Genomic DNA, 23,780 nt, shown 5'->3' with positions numbered 1-23,780 from the left:
CAGGGAGGGAAACCACAGGCGGGATGCCAGGCGGCCTCAGACCCCAAAAAGCTGGTCGTCCTGAAGGGCCCGGGCCCCTCCAAGAAGCTCCGGTCTCCATCCCGGCACGCCAGGAACCGGAGCAGGTGTGAGCCCCACCACCCCCCGCCCCGCTCCGAGGCCTCCACAGCCAACTCGGGCATGTGACCTTGAACACGCAGGGCCAGCACGTCCCGGCGGCACATATACGTGCATATGCGTGTCACACCAGAGAAGGTCCTCTCTTCCTAAGATCGCGTTATCCTCGGAAACCCAACGGAGCTGCCGCCTGCTCCCCGGGAGCCCTCTAGGGCTCCCCCTTCCACACCCCCTCCGCTCACTTAACTCTGCTCCTCAGTCCCTCCCCTCCCGGTGACCAGAGCTTCCTGAGGACAGGGGCCATTCTTATTCCCTCTGATAACCTGGAGCAGGGCAAAGGTAAGCGTCAAGCCTGCTAACTGGAGTCTGCTGATGTTACTGAAATCAGTGGCTACAAGACTGTGTTACTGTTTTAGGTTTATGCCTATTAATCTATCTTTACTGTCTCCAAATCCCAAATTCCATATTAAACCCTCTAAACACGAGGTCAAGGTACTCTGGTCCTATTTCAATACACAAATAACACGTAAGTTACATATATCATGCAGCCAAAGTTGAGAGAGCTGAGATGCGTATAAATGTAAAGAAAAGATAGAAGTGTTTTGTATTGAACATTAAGGGAGATACCTGGTTGAAGTTTAGGTCATAAATGTGAGGTTTTCAGTGACTTCTGTTTTTGTCCTTAAAATACTGACATCCTTACATTCATCTGAATGAAAAAGGTATTATTAACCTCTACATTAATTAATCCGCAAATATCTTTAGGTTTTTCTGGACTTGTTTTACTGATCATTAAAAGATAAATGTGCACACACAGTTAAAAAGCAAACACGCACCTTAAAAAATTACTTCCTAGGCTCCTAGCATTACTTTCAGGAGGGAATAGCAAGCTCAGGGCCTGGGGCTTAAAGCATAAATGTTACAAAGCTTTATCAGAGCTGCCAATTCGAGTCTACATACAGTGGAATTTTTACTTTACATGCTGTTTTTAAGAAGTTCAGAACAAGCTCCAAAAAGATCAATTTTCCAAATATCTCAAAGCATATAATTTTTATAAACATACTGAGAAGTTAAAGTATATGTCTTACAAACAGCATCTCATCCTCTACCCTGCATTCTTGTGCCCATTTTCTCTGACCTGAAAATAGGCATTCTTTCACAAAAAGTCTTCAATAGCGTCTGACCTCACCAAAAATATGTAAACATCTGTGTTTTTAGTGGAGAGGGAAAGATCCTAAAATCTTTAAGAAAATTAATTTGGGGAGGGAATGGAAGTAGATGAAACAATATCACAATTGTCCTGTCATTTAAATACAAAGCAGAGATAAACTCTAACAAAGTTTGTGACCTTCTAGATTATTCTGTGGGAAAATCCAAGGCACTCTGAAATTCACATTTGTCTTCCATCTAGCATTGCTGGTCTGCATCACAAGCCAAAGCACCTACTCCAGATTTAAAAGACCAGAAATTAGCTTTAGGCTTCTAATCTCCAGAATTCAAACTCTACCAAGAATAAGCTCTCTCCTATTGTCTTAAATTAACAAAGGGCCTAGAATTTATGAAGGAACAACTGTAATTCAGGAATGAGAAATAATTTCATAACCTGCTGCCCCTACTCCCCCAATCTAATTTTATCACACACACATAAAAGGACAATATGAAGAAGGAATCACAAACTTTAACAAAATACCAAGGAAAAATGATGAGTAAAGATCTTGCTGACAACAACTTTGATAAAATTTGAAAAGGTAATTACAATGTAAAAAAGTAGTGAATCAGCTTTTCCTATTATTCATATGATAATTCTGAATGCCAACGTGAACTTGAAAACAAAAACAAAAAACAAACGGAAACAACAGGAAAATAAAGCAAGTGACAAAAAAAAAACAAAATTAGGATTTTTTTTTTCCTTTTCTTTTTCTTTAAATGTAGGTCATATACTGAAATCTCCCACCAAGATTAAGTCCACAGTTCACTCTATACCCTTAACGTGGTCATCTAACCCAAGTTCTGGGCCTCCCTTTCCTGTGGGGCCCACAGAAAATCCCCACCTGGCCCTGTGTGGTTGCTTCACTAAAAAACAGCATCTAATTTTTATTTAATACTTTGTCAGAAACAGGCACTGACCCACAAGGCAGTCATGGTCTCGAGTTCTAGTAAAACTGACATGCGTTCAAATCCTACCTTTTTACATGACCGCAGACAGCCTACTCAGCACCTCCAAATCTCCAGAGAAAAGCAACTCAAAATCACAATGAGATGTCATCTCACACTTGTCAGAATAGCTATCATCAAAAAGACAATAAGTAAGTGTTGGTGATGGCCAATACTTTGGCCACCTGATGTGAAGAACTGACTCACTGGAAAAGACTCTGATGCTGGGAAAGACTGAAGGCAGGAAGAGAAGGGGACGACACACTGACTCGATGGACATGAGTTTGAGCAAGCTCCGAGAGTTGGTGACAGACAGGGAAGCCTGGTGTGCTGCAGTCAAAGGGGTCGCAGAGTCGTACACGACTGAGCAACTGAACTGGAGTATTGGTGAGGATGTGAAAAAAGGGGAGCCCTTGTGTCCTGTAGATGGGAATTTAAATTGGTTAGCCACCATAGAAAACAGTATGGAGGTTCCTCAAATTAAAAATATAACTACCATATGATGTGGCAATTCCACTTCACAGTACTCATCTGAAGAAAAGAAAAACACAAACTTGAAAAGGTAACCTGCACCTCCATGTTCACTGAAGCATTAACCACAATAGCCAAGACAGGGGAGACATCCTAAGTGTCCATGATAGATGAATGGAGAAAGAAATTACGGTGTGTGCATTATATAATGGAATGCTATTCAGTCATGAAGAAAGGAAATCCTGCTCTTTGCGACAACATGAATGGGCATTCTTCTAATAAGACAGTGAAAGACAAATATAATATGATCCACTTTTCTGTGAAATCTAAAACAAAACAAACACCAAACTCAGATACAGAGAAAATATTGGTGGTCATTGGTGGGGCAGGGGCGGGGGATGGGGTGTTGAGGAAGGGATGGTAGGGGATGGTGAAATGGGTAAAGGGAGTCAAAAGGTACAAACTTCCAGTTATGAAATAAGTAAGCCCTGGGAATGTACCACATGGTGACCAGTTAATAAAACTGTATTATACAGATAACCCTTGAACAACAAGGTTTGAACTATGAGAATCCACTTCACTTGGATTTTTCTCAATAAATACATACTACAGTATCCCATGATCCACAGTTGGTTGAATTCAAAGATGTGGAATCTCAGATGGGGGCTGAGTTGTGCGCTTGTCACTGTAAAGTTGTATGCAGATTTTCAACAGCACAGAGGGTCAGCACCCCTAACCCCCTGAGTTGTTTAACTATATATACGTATATCAAACAATTGTGTTGTACATATGAAACTATTTATTATGTTATATATAAATTATATCTCAATAAAAGAGATATATATGACATGTTTGGCATTTAAAAAACTATAACGTTTCATTCAGAAAATGTGAATGCATAAACTAAACAATGTCAAAGACAAAGTCCCAAACAAACGCAGTCTACCGCTGGCACCTCCTAGGTTCTCTGTATGTGGAAGGCCTGCCCACCAAATAATTACTTTTTTTTTTTCTAATGTGAAAATGACCACTATGAAAATAAAAACAACCCAAATGCCCTTCAGTTAGCAAATGTGCAAACAAATTAGCCTAACCAATTGCTGAATATAGCAATTACAAAGGAATGAAGCACTGATACTTGCACCAAGGATGGCTCTCAATTATAGTGAGTGAAAAAAACCACACTACCCCACCCCCCAAGACAGCACATACATGGAGATTCCATTTAGATAAAATCCTGGGAAATGCAAGAGTGACAGAAAACAGATCAGCAGTTGTCTAGAAGAGCCCAGAGGGTTTACAAAAGGACAAGAGAAAACTTTCGGGAGGTGATGAGTACATTCACTATCTTGACTCAAGTGTTGATTTCATTGGTCTATGCATGTAAATCACCATCAAACGGTATACTTAAAGTTTGTGCTGTTTACTGTAGGATAATCATACCTCCATAAAGCTATTCAGAGAAAAGAAAAAGATCATTAAAAAAACCTCTCACTCAACACATCTTCCTGGCTCGGCATATTATATTTAAATCACCCTCTTATGCAAATTAGTACAGCCACTATGGAGAACAGTGTGGAGATTCCTTAAAAAATTGCAAATAGAACTGCCTTATGACCCAGCAATCCCACTGCTGGGCATACACAGCGAGGAAACCAGAATTGAAAGAGACACATGTACCCCAATGTTCATCGCAGCACTGTTTATAATAGCCAGGACATGGAAACAACCTAGATGTCCATCATCAGATGAATGGATAAGCTGTGGTACATATACACAATGGAGTATTACTCAGCCATTAAAAAGAATGCATTTGAATCAGTTCTAATGAGATGGATGAGGCTGGAGCCAATCAATTGTACAGAGTGAAGTAAGCCAGAAAGAAAAACACCAATACAGTATACTAACATACATATATGGAATTTAGAAAGATAGCAATGATGACCCTGTATGCAAGACAGCAGAAAAGACACAGATGTGTAGAGTGGACTTTTGGACTCAGAGGGAGAGGGAGAGGGTGGGATGATTTGGGAGAATGGCATTGAAACATGTATACGAACATGTAAGAAACGAATCGCCAGTCTATGTCCGATGCAGGATGCAGCATGCTTGGGGCTGGTGTATGGGGATGACCTGGAGAGATGTTGTCGGGAGGGAGGTGGGAGGGGGGTTCGTGTTTGGGAGCGCATGTACACCCGTGGTGGATTCATGTCAATGTATGGCAAAACCAATACAGTATTGTAAAGTAAAATAAAGTAAAAATAAAAATTTTAAAAATAAAAAAATAAATAAAATCAATAAGAAAAAAAAATAAAAAAATAAATCACCCTCTTTCCCAAATGGATATGTGGCCTAAAAAGTCATGAAACTACAATACCTTTCCCCGTTAGTAATTTGAATGTATGAACAAAACTTTAATAATCCTAAGATTTGAATAATACCTAATTAACATTTACATAGCTATGACCATGTGCCAAGCACTGTTTTCAGCACTTTTCTTGTATTAACTTATCTGGCTCTCATAGTAACCCTATTTTTGAGATGAAGCAACTAAGGTATAGGGCTTCCCAGGTGGCACAGTGGTAAAGAATCTGCTTGCCAATTTAGGAGACTCAGGTTTGATCCCTGAGTCGGGAAGATCCCCTAAAGAAGGAAATGGCAACCTGCTCCAGTATTCTTGCTGGGAAACCCCATGGACAACCTTGCAGGCTACCGTCCATGTAGTAAGCAAGAGTCAGACACCCCCTTAGCGCCTAAACAACAGACTGAAGCACAAAAGGGTTAAGTAATCAGTTTAAGCTGGTAGCGGAGGAGCTAGGATTTGAACCCAGAGAGTCTGGCTCTGGAGTTCATTTCCAGACCCATTTTGCTTACCAGCATATACAAGATACAGTGTAGGAAAATCAGAAGCAGTGAATATTGCACTTGCAAAATACTTCTCTTCCTCACATGCACAGAATATAAATAGCCACTACATTTGGTAACATATACAAGAGACTAAATAGAACATAGCAAGACCTTCATTCTTTTCCCAATTAATATTTAGATGGACGGAGGAAAAACAGAAAGACTGGATAACTTGCTTAGGACACACAATAAACAGCAAGCTGATGGGTTACTAAGCAGCTAGTTCACCACATTTCCAGTCCAACTCTCTTCATAATTATTTTAAGTAAATCTACAAAAGAGAAAAATCTAACAAACAGCAACACAAAAAATATAAAACTCATTTGTTATTTCTCAAATACCTTAACTTCCTTAAATTCCATCCACAGGATCTCAAGACTCTACTGATACTGATCTGGGTTGTTTTTTACTTTTAAGCACCCCAAGTGATTTTTTCATAAACAGCCAAAGCTGAGAACCCCTGAATAAATTAGATTTAGATTTGTTATTTTAAAATGACAGAATGCAAGGTGCCAAAAAAAAAGGTAAACTATGCTCCAAGATTTTCCAAGTAGATATTGAACTACTGAAAACATACAGAATTTTCAGTTCAACTTCAAACAAATTAAAAATAAAATATGCACACAGGACAAAAGGTGTTGCATAGCAAATGTTACATAGCAATATATGGGGCTGACAAATTCTCAACTTTTTAGAATGCTAAATTGGCATCTTGACATTAAACTGATGGATATAAAACCACATGTCCACTGCATTTAAAGCGTGGACTATACTGACCATATATTGTTTCAGAAGCACAAGTTGTAAAGAGAAAGTCTTTGTCTTTAGTCCGTGCCCTCAGTCAGTGCTGTATGAACTTAAGGTGAGCTCCTCAGGGCAGATTCTGACTCAGTGGCCTGTGGATGGAGTCAACGGCGTTTCCAACAAGCTCCCAGGTGATGCTCAAGCGGCTGATACACAGTTCACAACTGGAGCAGCAAGGCCTTAATTACCTTGAATATTGGTTGTAAAATTAAGCAGTTCGTCTACAAATCCAGGATCCAAGAAATAAAGTGTCAGTATGATTTATTCCTAGGCCAGGAGGAAAAAGGAGCGGGGGAAGATAGGCGAAGGAGCAAAGGAATACTTGTTTGTATATTATAGCAGGTCTAAGAACCAGAAAACACTGTTACTTGCCCAACCTAGTAGCTCTCAAGGTGACAGAATGGAAACTCCATGAAATAGTGGTTTTCATTTACAACAGAATCCTTACAACCTAGTACTCAACAAATGTACCAGGTACTCAACAAATGTACTGAATAAATGAATGAATATATATACAAACACAATGTGTATTTATGTCACAAACCAAAAGCTGTCTGGGAAGGGAAATCTGCTGCTGCTGCTGTTAAGTCGCTTCAGTCGTGTCCGACTCTGTGAGACCCCATAGACGGCAGACCACCAGTCTCCTCCGTCCCTGGGATTCTCCAGGCAAGAACTCTGGAGTGGGTTGCCATTGCCTTCTCCAATGCATGAAAGTGAAAAGTGAAAGTGAAGACGCTCAGTCGTGTCCAACTCTTCGTGACCCCATGGACTGCAGCCCACCAGGCTCCTCCACGCATGGGATTTTCCAGGCAACAGTACTGGAGTAGGGTGCCATCGCCTTCTCCATACATGTAGATGTTTGATATAAACAGCTGGCCCAGTCACTGTACTCCATTTCGTCCAAATAATTACAATTTTCCAGACCAAAACTTCCAGTCAAGCCCCGGCTTCCGGCACCCTTCTGTTTAAAACAACAGAGAGGAGGAAGCACAGGCATAACGATTTAACAAAGGTTCACTAATCAAAGGAAATAACCGAAGCGGGAAAACAGCTGGGCTCACAGCTGAGTTCAAGGGAAGGAACATCTTAGGTTCCCAGCATTTCCAAGTTCTTACCTACGATGGTGGCAGGGTTTGGGGTCGGGCTTTTGTTTAGTTACTGTCCAGGGTACCTGGCTGTGCAAACTCAGACTAGAAAGGCGGCCAGAGGCTCACAAGCCAGCCTTTGGAAGCTCGGGTGTTCGGGTGCCGACCTCCTTCCCGCTTCCCGGGCGCGCAGAGAAGCCCTGCTGCCGCCCAAACACAAGATGGCCTGGGTTGCTTCGCGGCCTGCTTGAAGCCACAACCAGGACTTAAGATGGCGGCGAACACTCAGCTAACGGCCGGAAGAGCGCGCGGGATCTTCCAAAAACAAAAATGTCCTCCGTGCAAAGTCTCGCGGCTTCCAACGAGGGCCCAAACAATCATGGCGGCGAAGGACTTCTATCTACACCGCGAACAAAGCGAGCTCGATTGGCCGGTGACAAACCAGTTTCCCGCTGTGCCAGGAAGAAGGGCGATCGAGAGGGAAAAATAAAACGCAGCATTTCTGTGACACAGAATGTTTCTTAAAAATTACTAGCACAAAAAGGGGAAAAGTCTCCTGAGTGTTTGATGGGGAACGAGTATAGAAAACACGGGCTGGCAGATGAAGGTGGCTTTCTCAATGGCGGGTGCATTGTGAGACCGTTATCCATGAGCATAACTTCTCTCACAGTTCCTTTGAAAGGAAGAATGCCGTCTTGGCCCTCGAACGCATCAGCGGGAGGGGAGACGGCACGGACATGAGCTAGCCGGCGAGCGCACTCAGGGGCCTCCGACCCCCGTAAGCCCCCGCGGGGACAAGGGGCGGACGCCGCGCCGCTCCACAGGAGTGGCCGCAGCGGCGCCTCCTCTCCGGGTCTTCTGGGCGGTCGCTCCGGAAGACCGGGGCTGGTGAGCGGCCGCGGGATCCGGCGCGTCGCCATTGGTCAAGGCCGGACGGCCCGGGACCCGCCGAGAGCGGTTGCTCACGTTTCCCTTCCATGAGCGCCTCTTAAACGCGGGCAAAAAAGGCAGACACTGTGCTTCAGCAAGTCCGTGTGACCCGTCATTTAACGTTTCCACTTCCGATCGTGTGCCTAGACTGACACCAGACGAGGCCCGCCCCCGGTCTTCCGGTCGCCGCCACCGCGTCCCCGGCCGAGAGCGTCACCAACGCCCGGAGAAGCCGCGGGCTGCGCATGCTCGGTCCCCAGCGGGCCTCCCGGTCTTCCGGTCGCCGCCACCGCGTCCCCGGCCTAGAGCGTCACCAACGCACGGAGAAGCCGCGGGCTGCGCATGCTCGGTCCCCAGCGCGGGTCTATCTCCCGGAGCTGCGGCGGCGCGGGGTGCGGCCTTGGGGGCTGCGGGTGGCGGCCGTCGGACAGGTGAGAAGGCCAGGGCCGCCGCGGGGAGCCGGCTCTCTGCCCGGCTGCAGGGGGGCCGGGGCTCGTCGGTGCCTCGTCCTCGCTCGGAAAGGTCACTGAAGGAGACCGGGGGCGGGGCTGGGGGGCCGGCTCCTTAGAGACTGCGTTTAACCTGCAGCCTCGGCGCTGGGTGCTCGGCTGCCGGGAGGAACGCGGAGGAGCCGGGGTGCTCTGTAGCTGTGCGCACAGCGCCGAGTGTGCACTGTTAGGGGCCAAACCCTGGCTATGACAAGCTCAGTGAGGTACACTAAGCCCAGGACCTGAGTTATGTTTCCTTAACAAAACATTCCTTGATCAAATTAGGAAGACTTCCTACGCACACCAACCAGAAAGAGACAGGACGTGGGCTCATCCTGCCTAGCCGATCATGTAACGCCAGCTACCCCTGTAACTGAGACAAAGAGCTGCCTGTATATAAGCCGCCATAATCCTTTGTTCGGGGCTCTTGTCGGATTCCATTGTGCTGGATGAGACTTGGGCCCTAGCGCGCTAGAAATAAACTCCCTTCTTGCCTTTGCATTACTGTGGTGGACTTGTTTTCTCGGTGGGTTCGGAGATACGGGCTCGGAGTATAACGTTTGGGGGCTCGTCCGGGATCTCCTTCCAACCGGGGAGAACACCTCTCCTGGTAGAAGGGGGTAACCTCGTTAAGAGGTATGAGCTCTGAGCACCGGTGTTAACGCTGTAAAGGCCCAGACTAAGTCCGGGGCCCAGTATCGTACTGGGGAGGCATCTGGGTATAGGTGCAGAGGCAAGTCCAGCGTGAGGCCGAGTCCCCGGTAGCGTACCGGGAGGGCAGCTGGCACTGAGGACGTCCTGACGGTAAGACACTTGCAAGTAGAGAAGGGGTTTCTAGCGGTATAAAGAGGACCAAAGCATACTGAGATTTGGTATCTGTTTGTTGTGTCGTTCCTGGGTCTCTGTGTGCCGGCATGTCGTCGTGAGTCTCATTGTTATTCGTGTTCTTTGTACCCATGGGGCAAACTACTTCTACTCCATTGTCTCTGATGACTGACCACTTCTCTGATTTCAAGACTAGAGCTCAGAATCTATCGTTACTGATGAAGAAGAGCCAACTGGTGATTTTCTGTTCCGCCGAGTGGCCTACCTTTGATGTCGGGTGGCCACGAGACACAAATTATCCAGGCAGTTAAAGAGAGGGTGCCACTCCTGGTCCTGCCGGGCACCCAGACCAGACTCCCTATATTCTGGCCTGGCAGGATCTAGTGAGAAACCCGCCGGAATGGCTTAAACCGTTTGTTCTCGCTCCTCCTAAACCTCCTAAACCTCCCCGTCCCTCTTCCCCAGCTCTAACCTCGCCAAGCCCACGGTGCTAGTCATGAAGGCTTCCAAAGAGAAGGAAGGAAAAAAGGACGAGAATCGACCGAAACTGGTATTCCAGGAATCTTCTCTGTATCCTAATCTGATAGACCTGGAGACCGAATTGTCCCCACCTCCGTATGCGGATCCACATCCGCCCTTGCTTCCACAGGTTCCACAGGTTTCATCGGGAGAAGCCCGGAGGGGAACCGAGCCTTCAGCTCCTCCCCGAGAAGGAGGCCCCACCCGGGGAACTCGGGGAAGGACAAGGGGAATGGCCAGCGTGGCGGAGGAAGAAGACCCAGAAGTTCCCTCCTCCACTGTTCATGCGTTTCCAGTCCGGGCGGGGCCAGCCAGAGAGGGTGGAGAGCAGACATATCAGTATTGGCCCTTCTCCACTAGTGATCTGTACAATTGGAAAACCCAGACTCCCTCATTTTCTGAAAAACTGCAGGGTCTTATTGATCTTTTAGAGTCTATCCTTTTCACTCACAATCCCACTTGGGATGATTGTCAGCAACTGTTATAGGTGCTTTTTACTACAGAGGAACACGAACGGATCCTGTCAGAAGCTTGGGGGAATGTGCCAGGGGTGGATGGGAGGCCCACAATACAGCCTAACCTCATTGAGGAAGGGTTCCCTTTGGTGCAACCCAGCTGGGACTTCGAACGCGCTGAAGGTAGGGAGCATCTCCGAGTGTACCGCCAGACTCTTATGGCTGGCCTTAGAGTGGCCACCAGGAAGCCAACTAATTTGGCCAAAATAAATTCAGTGAGGCAGGAGCCAAATGAGAGTCCAGCAGCCTTCCTTGAAAGGATAATGGAAGCTTTTAGACAGTATACCCCTATGGACCCACAGGCAGATGAGTCACGAGCGGCAGTTATGTTAGCATTTGTAAATCGAGCAGCCCCCAATATTAGAAGAAAGTTGCAAAAGATAGAGAGGTTAAGTGAACAATCCCTGCAGGATCTAGTGAGGGCAGCTGAGAGAGGAGAGAAGACCGTATTAGATGAGAAGAAAGAGAATTTAGAGCTGAAGAAAACCGTAAAAATCAAAAGGAACTGGCCCAGATATTTTTTGCTGGGATTGAAAACAAAAACAGGTTCCAAAAAGGAAAAAAGATGGACTCAAAAACCGAAGAAAAAACAACAAGGCGTAAGCTTGAGAAAAACCAATGTGCATTTTGTAAAGAGTTTGGACATTGGAAAGATAAATGCCCCAAGAAAAATCTGAAAGAGAGGCCCAGAACCCCCAAGAACGAGACCCCTTCTCCAGAAAGTCATATCCTCTACACGGGAGAGGATAGCGACTAGGGGGGTCAGGGCTCGACGCCCCTCCCCGAGTCCTGGGTAACCATAAGTGTGGAGGGGAAACCGGTTGGCTTCATGGTAGACACGGGAGCCCAATACTCAGTCTTAAACCAAAAAGATGGACCTATGTCTTAAAAAAGTAGCTGGGTACAGGGAGCAACCGGGACTAAACAATATGGATGGACTACAAAACGGCATGTGAACTTGGGGGCCCACCAGGTAACCCACTCTTTTTTGGTGATACCCGAGTGTCCAGCACCCTTGCTAGGAAGAGATTTACTGTCTAAAGTGAATGCCCAAATTCATTTCGACCACGGACAAGTGTCGGTCTTAGATGGGACCGGACATCCTCTTCAGGTCCTGTCTCTGGCATTGAAAGATGAATACAAACTATATTTGCCAGAGGCCCCAGCGACAATAAGCCCCGAAGTACAACCATGGGTTCAAAGATACCCTCAGGCCTGGGCTGAAACGGCAGGAATGGGACTAGCCAAACAGAGGCCCCCTGTCATTGTGGAACTAAAGGCCAATGCTTTCCCAGTGAGGGTACGGCAGTATCCCATGAGTCAAGAGGCTCGACAAGGAATCACACCTCATATACAACGCCTCATAGAAGCAGGGGTCCTAAAAAGGTGCCGGTCCCCATGGAACACTCCTCTGTTGCCTGTGAAAAAGCCTGGGGGGACTGATTTTAGACTGGTTCAAGATCTACGAGAAGTCAACAAACGGCTGAGTGACATTCATCCTTCGGTTCCTAACCCTTATACTCTGCTAAGCAACTTGCCTCCAAACTACATTTGGTATACTGTTTTAGATTTAAAAGATGCCTTTTTCAGTTTGTCTCTTGCCCCCACGAGCCAAGAGATCTTTGCCTTCGAATGGCAAGAAGACGGTGGCCAGACCCCTGTACAGCTGACATGGACTTGCTTACCACAGGGTTTCAAAATTCGCCCACGTTATTTAATGAGGCTCTGGATGAAGACCTCCATGAGTATCGGGTTGAGCACCCTACCATTGTTTTATTACAATATGTCGATGACCTCATGCTGGCAGCGGCTACAGAGAAAGATTGCCAAGAGGCAACAGGTGATCTTCTCCAAACTTTGGGGACTTTGGGTTACAGGGCCAGTGCCAAAAAGGCCCAGATCGCCAAGCAAGAGGTTACATACCTCGGTTATAAGATAAAATAGGGCCAGAGGTGGCTAACACAGGCCATGAAAGAAACCATCCTCCAGATCCCTGAGCCGGCTAACCCTAGGCAAGTGAGAGAATTTCTGGGAACTGTGGGATATTGCCGGTTGTGGGTCTTGGTGTTTGCAGAAAAAGCTAGGCCCCTATATGAAGGGAGCAAAGAAAACAAGGACTGGAAATGGACTGAGCCAATGAAGAAGGCCTTCCAAGAGCTCAGGTGAGCCTTGCTGGAAGCTCCTGCCCTTGCCCTCCCTGATCCATCTAAGCCTTTCCAATTATTTGTAGATGAAAAGCGGGGGATAGGGAAAGGGGTACTAACACAGAAATGGGGACCATGGAAGCGACCTGTAGCTTACCTTTCCAAGAGGCTGGACCCAGTGGCAGCCGGATGGCCACCTTGCCTCCGTATCATCGCGGCCACTGCTCTCTTAGTCCACGATGTTGATAAACTGACTTATGGACAGAGACTCTTGGTCTACACTCCTCATGCCATAGAGAGTTTTAAAGCAACCCCCAGGTAAATGGATTTCTAATGCCCGCTTGATGCACTTTCAGGCCTTGCTGCTTGACACCCCACAGATACATTTCCAAATGCCCTGTGCTCTAAATCCGGCTACTCTTTTGCCCAATCCGGAGGGAGATAGCCCCCTCCACGATTGTGATGAAATACTGGCCAGGGTAACAGCAATATGAAAAGACTTAACAGATACGCCACTGGATAACAGTGAGCTAATATGGTTTACAGATGGAAGCAGTTATGTAAAAGATGGACAGAGACGGGCGGGAGCCACAGTAGTAGATGACTCTGGACAGACCATATGGGCTGAGGCCCTTCCCCCAGATACCTCTGCACAAAAGGCAGAATTAATTGCCTTAATTCAAGCACTAGAGAGAGCCGAAGGAAAGAGAATAACCATTTTCACTGACAGTCACTATGCATTTGGCACGGTCCACATCCAGGGCCCAGTATATCGGGAACGGGGGTTTTTGACAGCTGAAGGGAAAGAAATTAAAAATTTGCCTGAAATCTGTAGACTTTTGGAGGCTGTGCAGATGCCTCGGGCTGTGTCAATAGTACACGTACCTGGACACCAGAAGGGCGACAGCCCCACAGCAGGAGGAAATCAGGCTGCAGACCTGGCAGCTCGAAGGGTAGCTGATGAAGATTACATCACCCCTGTGTTGGCTATCGAACTTCCACCTCCAGGTATGGGAACTTTGCCCCCGACCCCTGAGTATTCATCCTCAGACCTTGCTTGGATTCAAGAAAACACCAACCTCCAAAAAGGTGAAGATGGATGGTACCGAGACTCAGTTGGCTACTTGATACTCCCCACTCAGTTGGGACGGCAACTATGTGAACATTTACACTTGACTACTCATCTGGGAGAAAAAAGACTCTGATGCTCTTTCAAACTGCGCACCTGCGATTCCCCCAGCACCAAACAACTATGAGGAACATAGTACATGCTTGTAAGGCATGTCAACAAATGAGACCAGGGAAAGGACAACACGCAGGACTGAGGTATCGGGGAGAAGGACCAGGGCAACACTGGGAAATAGATTTCACCGAGGTAAGGCCAGGCAAGTATGGTTACCGGTACTTGTTAGTCTTGGTAGATACCTTCTCAGGGTGGGTAGAGGCTTTTCCTACAAAGGGAGAAACCGCGATGATAGTGGCGAAAAAGATTTTAGAAGAAATAGTTCCCAGGATTGGTCTGCCGGTGACCATCGGCTCTGATAATGGACCTGCTTTCGTGAGTCAAATAGTTCAGAGCCTTGCCCTAGCCCTGGGGACCAAATGGAAATTACATTGTGAATACAGTCCACAGGGCTCAGGGCAAGTTGAAAGAATGAATCAGACCCTAAAAGAAACTGTAACTAAATTGGCTATAGAGACTGGCGGGGACTGGGTGACCCTCCTTCCCTTCGCCCTCTTCCGTGCGCATAATACTCATCAACTTAATCTGACCCCATTCGAAATTCTATATGGGAGACCTCCCCCTATATGTCCAGTCTTTGAAGGGAAGAAACTACCACCTCCCACGTTGGGACAATTCCAAGAGGCCTTGATGGCCTTAAGTAAGGTGCATTCCCGTGTTTGGAAACTGCTCCAGGAATTACATGTAGGTCAGAATAAGGGAACTGTCCCCTCGCATAACATTGGCCCAGGAGATTGGGTATGGGTCAAAAGGCACCAAACCAAGGCACTAGAACCCAGATGGAAGGGTCCTTATGTTGTTCTTCTTACCACCCCAACTGCCCTAAAGGTCAACGGTATTCGGCCGTGGGTGCACTGCAACCACGTACGCCAAGCCACTCCAGAGGAGCAAGAAAGGGCCCAAAAAGAATGGGAAGTAACGCTGCACCCTTCAAACCCCTTCAAGATGAAGCTCATCCGCCGACGGGATCCAGACAAGTCATCCTGACTGTCCTGTTAGTGACCATCCTCCTCGGCCCTGGAGCCACCCATAGCAACCCGCACCAGCTGGCCAAAATCACCTGGAAGCTTCAAGACGGACAAACACGAGAGGTGCTCAACTTAACTACAGAAGTACATCCTCCGAACACCTGGTGGCCAGACCTATATTTTGACTTAAAGCCGGTGGTAAATGTGCCTTGGGCTAGGGGTTTCCTCCAGATACAGGGGTTCTGGGCATGCCCGGGCCACCAGAGGACCAACTGGAAGACTTGGGGGGGGGCACAAGATTATTTTTGTAAATCATGGGATTGTGTTACTTCTAATGATGGGCCTTGGCGCTGGGAGGTAAGAAATCAGGACCTACTTAACTTCTCATTCACAAAGCCCACCCCCAAAGCCCTTGGGGACCCAACTTTTGAATGTGAAGAGAGTTGTAACTATGCACAGGTTAAGATAAGGTTCAATCAGGAAAAAGCAAAAAAAGAGGGGGCTTGGATTTCTGGCCTATCCTGGGGAATACAGACGAGAATGGTGGGAGGCGCATACACTTACGGGGGAATTATAGTTATAAGCCAGATTCTAGAGCCAACGCAGATCCACAGTATAGGTCCCAACCCAATGGAAAAAATTGATGTAACTCCCTACCCGACAGCCTCCCTACCTATATCACAGAGACCAACAGAAGACCCAGAGGCAGGCCCCCTTGTTAAACTCGGACATACAGATCCACTATGGAAATTGTTAAAGGCAGCTTATGCTACCTTAAATCAGACCCATCCTGAGGCAACTAAATCTTGTTGGTTATGTTACAACTTAATTCCCCCTTATTACGAGGCAATAGGCCTCAACGCCTCTTACGACCTGGCCAATGGCACCGATCCTCCCCAATGTCGATGGGGAGAACGAAAAGTAGGCCTTACAATGAGAGAGGTATGGGGAAAAGGGTTATGTATGGGCAAGATATTATCAGGGAGGTCTCCACTGTGTGCGCATGTCGTTGAGCCTACGGACTTGCCCATAGCCAGGTGGCTAATACCACAGATGGGAGGATGGTGGGTCTGTTCACACACGGGGCTGACTCCATGTGTACACAGCTCAATCTTTGACCCCAAAGAAGAATTCTGTGTTATGGTAACAGTCGTGCCAAAAATTCTGTACCGACCAGAAGAAACAATATATGATTACTGGGCCCAAAGGTTGACCTTAAGTTCTCAAGAAAGAATTTACAGAGTTAAGAGAGAACCTATTACTGGCATAACTATAGCAACTATGTTCAGTCTTGAAATAGCCAGGGCCGGAACAGGAATTACAGCCCTGTCCCTGCAAAGCCAGGGATTTAACTCCCTGAGAGCGGCCATAGATGAGGACATCACCTGTATAGAGCAATCCATCAGTCATTTAGAATCGTCTTTGACTTCCCTATCTGAAGTAGTTCTGCAAAATAGAAGAGGATTAGATCTGCTTTTTCTACAACAAGGGGGACTCTGTGCTGCCCTAGGAGAAGAATGTTGTTTCTATGCTGATCACACAGGAATAGTCAGAGAATCTATGGCCAAAGTGAGAGAGGTACTAGCCCAACGCAAACGAGAACGTGAGGCCAAACGGGTGGTTCGAGTCCTGGTTTCAGCAGTCCCCTTGGTTGACCACTCTAATCTCCACATTGCTGGGGCCCCTGCTAGTGCTTCTACTGATGCTTACTTTTGGTCCCTGTATTATCAATAGACTTATAGCCTTTGTAAAAGAACGTATAAACACAGTACAGCTATTTGTGCTTCGGCAACAATATCAAACTGTGTCTCAAAACCAAGAGGAAGATTCCTCTATATGATCTAAGGACGGGGGAATGTTAGGGGCCAAACCCTGGCTATGACAAGCTCAGTGAGGTACACTAAGCCCAGGACCTGAGTTATGTTTCCTTAACAACATTCCTTGACCAAATTAGGAAGACTTCCTACACACACCAACCAGAAAGAGACAGGACGTGCGCTCATCCTGCCTAGCCGATCATGTAACACCAGCTACCCCTGTAACTGAGACAAAGAGCTGCCTGTATATAAGCCGCCATAATCCTTTGTTCGGGGCTCTTGTCGGATTCCACTGTGCTGGATGAGACTTGGGCCCTAGCGCGCTAGAAATAAACTCCCTTCTTGCCTTTGCATTACTGTGGTGGACTTGTTCTCTCGGTGGGTTTGGAGATACGGGCTCGGAGTATAACATGCACTATCCTCCCTCGGATCCGAGCGGCCGCACCGGAACGTAGACGGAAAAGGCGCCCGAGGGAAGGCTCCGAATGCCCTGGCTCTGAGACCTGTGTTTGCCTGGAGAGCCACCCTCTGACGGGAGCACTCCGCACCGTGTGGCAGTACCAGCTTGGACAGCAGAAGCAGGACTTGGCGCTTTGGACATTCTGGGCATGGAGAAACCCTGTTGAGATGGAGGTCAGATCAGGCTCACATCCTGTTGGTGTTTCAGCGGCTTGCTATACCCTCAGTTTCATTGATGCATTCATTAACACCGGCAGTTTATATTCGTATTTGTCACACTGCCTAGTTAGCAGATACAGAAGTGGCCAAAACGAGCATGGCCCTGACCACATTGACCTTCTATTTAATGATGGGAGGGGCAACAGTCAACAAGTAAATTGATAAACGAACCAGATGTTTCCACATTGTCCTTGGTGGGGTTTCCTGGGAAGTAGACCTAAGGAGATTTATGACCAGGACATTTATTAGTACTTTTTGGATCTTACCAAGGAAGAAAGGAGGTAGAATCGTGGGTAGAAAAAGTTGAGCTGCAGAATGGTCCCAAGGAGAGTGTCCACCAAGTCTCACCGTAACTCTGAGAGCCGTCCCAAGTTGGAGGGAAGGGCCAGGACTGTGTCCCTGCAGTGATCAGTCATTGGATGCCCACTGTTCCCGAAAGAGGGCATGACTTCAGCTCTTCCCCCAGTCAGTCCTGACACTTAGATCTGTCTCCACACTCCCTGGAGCTTGGATCAAACAGGAGTCTCCAGAAGTGCCTGTTTTTATATCTGATTTATATTGAAGATATTGTACATACAATAAGAATAAATGCTTCCCTGTATTGAATGCTCACATATCAGATACTGGATAAACAATATTTACATAGGTAAATACATAGGAATTCTCATTATATAGCACCATGTTACAGACTATGAAACTGAGGCAAGAAATAAAGTCTTTTTGCCTAAGATCATACCTAGTGGGGGAGGTTAGAATTTGATTTCCGTCATTACTCAAAGCATCATTATATTGGGACCCTCATATTTAATCACTTAGCTCCATTAACTTCATTAATTGTTGTCAGAGAAACAGATATGAATGTATCACCCTGTCTTTGCTGTTTTGCTTTGTCCTTGAGTTTCCTTCTTTCCTTCATGATGAACTTTCCTGGCCCTCACTTTTGGAGCCTGTTAACCTTTTCTGTAACATCCTGGAATCTAGTAACAGTCCAGCCTGAGTGCCAGGTATGTGATAACTGCACAACCACCCTGTGATATGGCTGTCAGTGTTATTCTCATTTTATGGATGATGTCCCTGAAGCATTGTGAGGTTAAGGAATCATCCAGGGTCACAGACAGCTGTACTGTAATAAGGCAGAGGAAAGCCCAGGCAGTAGGATTCCACAACTTGTCCACTTAGTCACTACACAACAGTGCATTCTTACTAAGATGATGTGTTATACTTTACCTTCTGGAAACTGATAGGCAGGAACTAGATCCCATCTTTTGTGCAGTACAAAGAAGTGTAGGTTTCACCTTCTAGTCATAAATGTCATTGAAGGCTTCTGAGCAACAGAACTGTATCTGTTGTTATTTTCACCACGATGGCAGTGTTAAGAGGGTAGAGAATGGAATAGTGGTTTTCAGACTTAAGCTTCAGAATTACCTAAGGAATTTGTTGAAACACAGATTACTGGATCCCAGTGTAGAGTTCTGATTCAGTAGGTCCGGGGCAGCCCAAGAGTTTACATTGCTGATAAATTCCCAGGTGATGCTACTGCCAGTGGCGAAGGAACCACAGTGAGAACCATTGGACTAGAAGCAAGTGAGGTAATGAGGGTCTGGACTATGGCAGTGGGGAGAAATTGTGCAAAAGAAATGTCAGGTCAAATGGAGAATTGGGTGACTGACTTGATGGGGAGTTTAAGAAACAGCAGAATCCACTGTATTCAGATTTTTTAATTGAACAGTGTGGTAGAGGAGAAACAGCAATTTGGGAAGGAAAGAGGATTCATTTTTATATGAGATGAGTTTAGACACTTGTGGGGAACAGCAGCATGAGATATGTGGGACTAAGCTGGAAATGAAGGCATGGGAGTCACTGATGGATGTGCTAAAGTAGAAGCTTTGGGTGTGAATGAGGACACCCAGGAAATGAACAGAGGGAGAAGACAGCCAAGGACAGAGCTTTGAGAAGAGTGAACGGGTGGATGGAAACCAAGGGACCATTAAAGGAGACCGAGAAGGATCAGATGAGCCTCAGGTACTTAAAGAGTTTCAAGAACTCATCAAAAGTGCTGCAGAGAGATTATAGGGAGAGATTTGTGATCTTTATAGTCAGATGGTTTCCATGGAGAGTGGAACAAAAGCAAATTACTTGGGTGTGAAAGTGGAAGTGGAGATTGGCTCTAGAAATGTGTTATTTGAAAGGAATCAGTGTCTAGTAACTGGAAGGAAGGGCCAGTAAAGGGCAGTGGCTTTAGGGAATTTGCTTTTGGTTTTTTTCAGTGGAGAAAAATAGTTTTGCCAAGGAGGAAGACCAATTCCAAGTGGGAGATGGAAAGTAAAAGTTGGGGCGGGGGGTGATGGAGTTGGGACCCTGAAGACACAGTGGCAGGTGGGACTGACTGACCAGAAGTGTCTGGTCCTCAGTGAGGAAGGACGTGAAAATGGGAGCTGAGACGGACGTTTTACCACATGGGAGCGGGAAGCAGAGGGGCTCAGACCCAGTAGCCACAGTGTCCTCTGGCCAGTAGTTTATCTGCAGAAACCAAGGTGGAGAGTGAAACAGAAATCTCAGAAATGGTGAGGACAGAAACCAACCCTTTCGAGATTGAGAGCTGACCAGGGGAACATAGAGGCACTGCTGCAGCACTAAGAGCCCGTCCACTGTCCTCAGTAACTCGCCACCAGCTTCCATGTCAAATGGCAGGTGTAAAGATGGGAAGGGGCCGCAGTAACTCGCCACCAGCTTCCATGTCAAATGGCAGGTGTAAAGATGGGAAGGGGCCGCAGTAACTCGCCACCAGCTTCCATGTCAAATGGCAGGTGTAAAGATGGGAAGGGGCCGACAGGTTCTCAGACAACTCTAAATCTTATAACGGCTCTCCACACCTTTCTGATAAGCCACAGCCTGCCAGAGAGCTGATCGGCTTTTCCTTGTTAGTTGCTAATTATTCACTTGCTGTTCAAATTTTAGTTTGTGGACAGTTAAAGCTCCCATATAAAACTTGTGATGCTTCCAGAATACTACTTACTTATAAAGACACTGAATTCACAGTAATGGAGTAGAGGATATCAGAGATTGTAAAACGCTTACGCCTTCACCACGCTCTGTGCCTGCTCCTGACCCGCTCCAGACCAGGCTGTGCTGGTCAGCTGATTCTGCCCAGTTACTGCCTGCTGGTCAAAGTAGGGGTAAGATTTTGCAGAAAGGAAACTTAGAGCTCAGGTTCAGCAGTACATATACTAAAATTGGAACGATACAGAGATGATTAGCATGGCCCCTGTGCAAGGATGATAGGCAAATTCATGAAGCATTCCATTATTTTTTTGTAAGCTTCCTGGTGGCTCAGACAGTAAAGAATCTGCCTGCAATGAGGGAGACTCAGGTTTGATCCCTGGGTCAGGTTGAGAAGATCCCCTGGAGAAGGGAATGGCAACCCACTCCTCTGTTCTTGCCTGGAGAATTCCATGGACAGAAGACCCTGGCGGGCTACAATCCACGGAGTCACAAATAGTCAGGACAGGACTAAGCGACTAACACACATGGTCCACTCAGTTAATCAAGAATTGACAGTAGTATTTTTGTTGTCTGTGTTTTGACAAGACTGGAAAAGTTCAGCAAAACTGTTATTTTAGGTGATGTAGTTAGAAAAGGGGGAAAAAAAAAGAAACTCTTGTTCTGTTTGGCATACCAATCAGTCAGTTCAATAGGCCTGAAGACACCATGCAGTCCTAACGTGTACACAAAATTGCCAAAATGTGAACTGTTGTATTAAAATTGAGGATAAAAAGAACTACTTTCAGGGTCAGTAATTAGATTTCAGGAATGAGGAATTCACAGATACTTAAAATCAACATTTGTCACGCCAGAAGAAAAGGCATACAATTCCAATAAATTTAATGAAATATCACAGCCACAAGAGTTGGGTTAATTAATTGTTCAACTTTCCATTTAGTGTTCTATTCATGTTTAAATTACATTCAGTAATTTTTTTAAATGTTTTAAACGTTATTTTTTTTTTCAAATACTTTAAATGGAGCCAGATGAAGACGTTAAAAATCTACCTTACACTGTGTTCAAGAGGCCAGCAGATGGCACCCCGCAAGCCGAGTAGGCAGAATGAGAGCCTTCCCCGCATTGCCTGCATCCGGGTTATTGTAGGTCTAATGGATAGCGAAGCGCTGTGGTTTTAACTGCGTGCGTACAAAGAGTAATCTGATAGCCAGAGCCAGGTTGTTTAGGATTAAGTGCTTTTTTTTGCCCTATACGTTACTGATCAGTTCTATGCAGTAAAAAAGATTATGATATTTTAGTGGGGCAGAGATGTAACCAGCTTTTCTGCATTCTGCTCATTAATCTCTATTTATTCTGCACTAAGAACTGAGCTTAAAAAAAAAAAAAGCAGCTAAAATTAGCTCCACTCATGCATTAGTAGATCATGGGTGTGTGTTTGGAGGATGTGGGCTTGTTTGCCCTCTCATTTTGGACCAAGTGGCGCAAGACCTGTTAGCCTCTAGTGTACCCCGCCATGAGAATAAAGACATGCCAGGTGTAATGCACTGGGGAGCCTGACCTCAGCCACCCACACAACTATGCAGCATGCACCCAGAATGTTCTCGTCACACATCATTATGCACTGGCAATTCTGATTGACCCTTGCCAAAGCTGAGATACTAATACTCAACTTTTGAAAATTGCCATTAAGAATACCAGCCTAGACTTTAGGACTCCAAGCTGCAAGAGGAGTGCCACAATTAACTGCCAATAATTTTAGAATCATTTAGTGTTTCCTCATATGTAAACCGGTCTCATAAAATTGCTATGGAAACAAAAAGAAAAAACAGGAAACTTTGAATAATGAAAAGTATTTGTTTTGGAAAGAAGGATATAAGAAAGCATCTGTGTCAATGGCCTATAAACATTTTCTGTACTTAACAGAGGCATTTCAATGGATAAAACCATAAATATCTGCTTTCTGTTTACTGATGTAAAATTTACTAATCTCTTTTCCTTTTCTTGGTTTCCTCCATCTTTGTAAAAGAGCCCCACACCTTCTGTTTTCATTTGTTTTTCTTAGGAGCGTGTTTAGAGAGGACCCAGGAAAGATACGGGCAGTGGCAGGTAGACTGGAGGAGGGTAAGGAGAGGGAAGACATCTTCTTGCTGTGGTTTGTGTTGCTGCTTTAATCCAAGCAGACTAACCTTCTTGTTAAATTCATTTGAAAAATGAGTTAATTGTTAGGAATTCTAGTAAGACTTCGTATTATCCTGAGAAGCAGCATAGAGAGGCTATAGCATGGACTCTGGAGGATTTACAAGGGTACTTAGCATGTTTAGCAATAAAACACTGAAAAAAATCTCAGATTTCTATCAATCAGTGATCTCTTAAATTAGGATATCACCATAAAAGCTATATAACTACTAAAAATCATAATGAAGATTTATATTATCGCAGGGAGAAGAGATTACAAAGAGTGTATATTGCAATCACATTTTTGTTAAAACCAAAAAGATTACAGATTTTTTTAGCTTTCTTATTACCACATTTTCTAACTTTAAAAAGTAAGCCTGTGTTATAGTTTTTAGAAAAGGGCAGTGATACTAAGTTTCATTTTGAAAATATTCCACAAAAAGACTTTAGAAGAAAAAAAATGGATTAAATCAAAATTGTATACTCCTAGTATATTTGATTGTATTTAAAAGCCCCACAAGAAGATATGAGAACAATAAGGGACACATTACTTCAGTAACTACTTTGTTGTCTTTGTCTTACAACTAGCAAGGCACCTTATTTAGTGAAGTCTAACGTGTCTGCCCTGGTATGTGATTTATTCAAGCAACAATATATATAAAATGCTGGAAAGATGCTAAGTAAAAGAAATGAAGTAGGTGAAGATTGCTGTGCCATTGTGAGTCTATCTTACTTGCTGGAGATGGTGTGATACTCAGCATGTTTATGTGGATTTAAATGTGAAGACTCTAAAAGTACTTTGTAAAGTAAAATGCCCTGTCATTCTGATCCTTATCATCTCCCAAGCCTCACAAAGGACAACAGAATAATCACTGGAAGTCAGTTACCTGCTTTTTCACCTCCATTAGCCAAACCAATATATGAGATGCAGAGAATATGA

General features: G+C 45.5%; 1 protein-coding gene and 1 non-coding gene across 2 annotated transcripts in view; one reads left to right on the top strand and one right to left on the bottom strand.

Moving 5' to 3' along the window:
• The window catches only part of SLX4IP (SLX4 interacting protein), a 201,961-nt gene extending 194,252 nt beyond the window's left edge, over positions 1-7,709 (bottom strand). Inside the window, exon 1 of the mRNA XM_052650968.1 lies at positions 7,569-7,709. The gene's annotated coding sequence lies outside the window, so the exon portion shown is untranslated. The remainder of the gene's footprint in view (positions 1-7,568) is intronic.
• Positions 7,710-20,867: 13,158 nt separating this feature from the next.
• Positions 20,868-20,975, top strand: LOC128058956 (U6 spliceosomal RNA). The gene has a single exon (XR_008200551.1). It is a non-coding gene; the product is annotated as a U6 spliceosomal RNA (small nuclear RNA).
• Positions 20,976-23,780: the final 2,805 nt, after the last annotated feature.

The sequence above is a fragment of the Budorcas taxicolor genome, chromosome 13 (genome assembly GCF_023091745.1).
Source record: "Budorcas taxicolor isolate Tak-1 chromosome 13, Takin1.1, whole genome shotgun sequence".
Taxonomy (NCBI): Eukaryota; Metazoa; Chordata; class Mammalia; order Artiodactyla; family Bovidae; genus Budorcas; species Budorcas taxicolor.
Note: the sequence above shows the minus strand (reverse complement) of the source record. Positions and strands in the feature narration are given on the sequence as shown.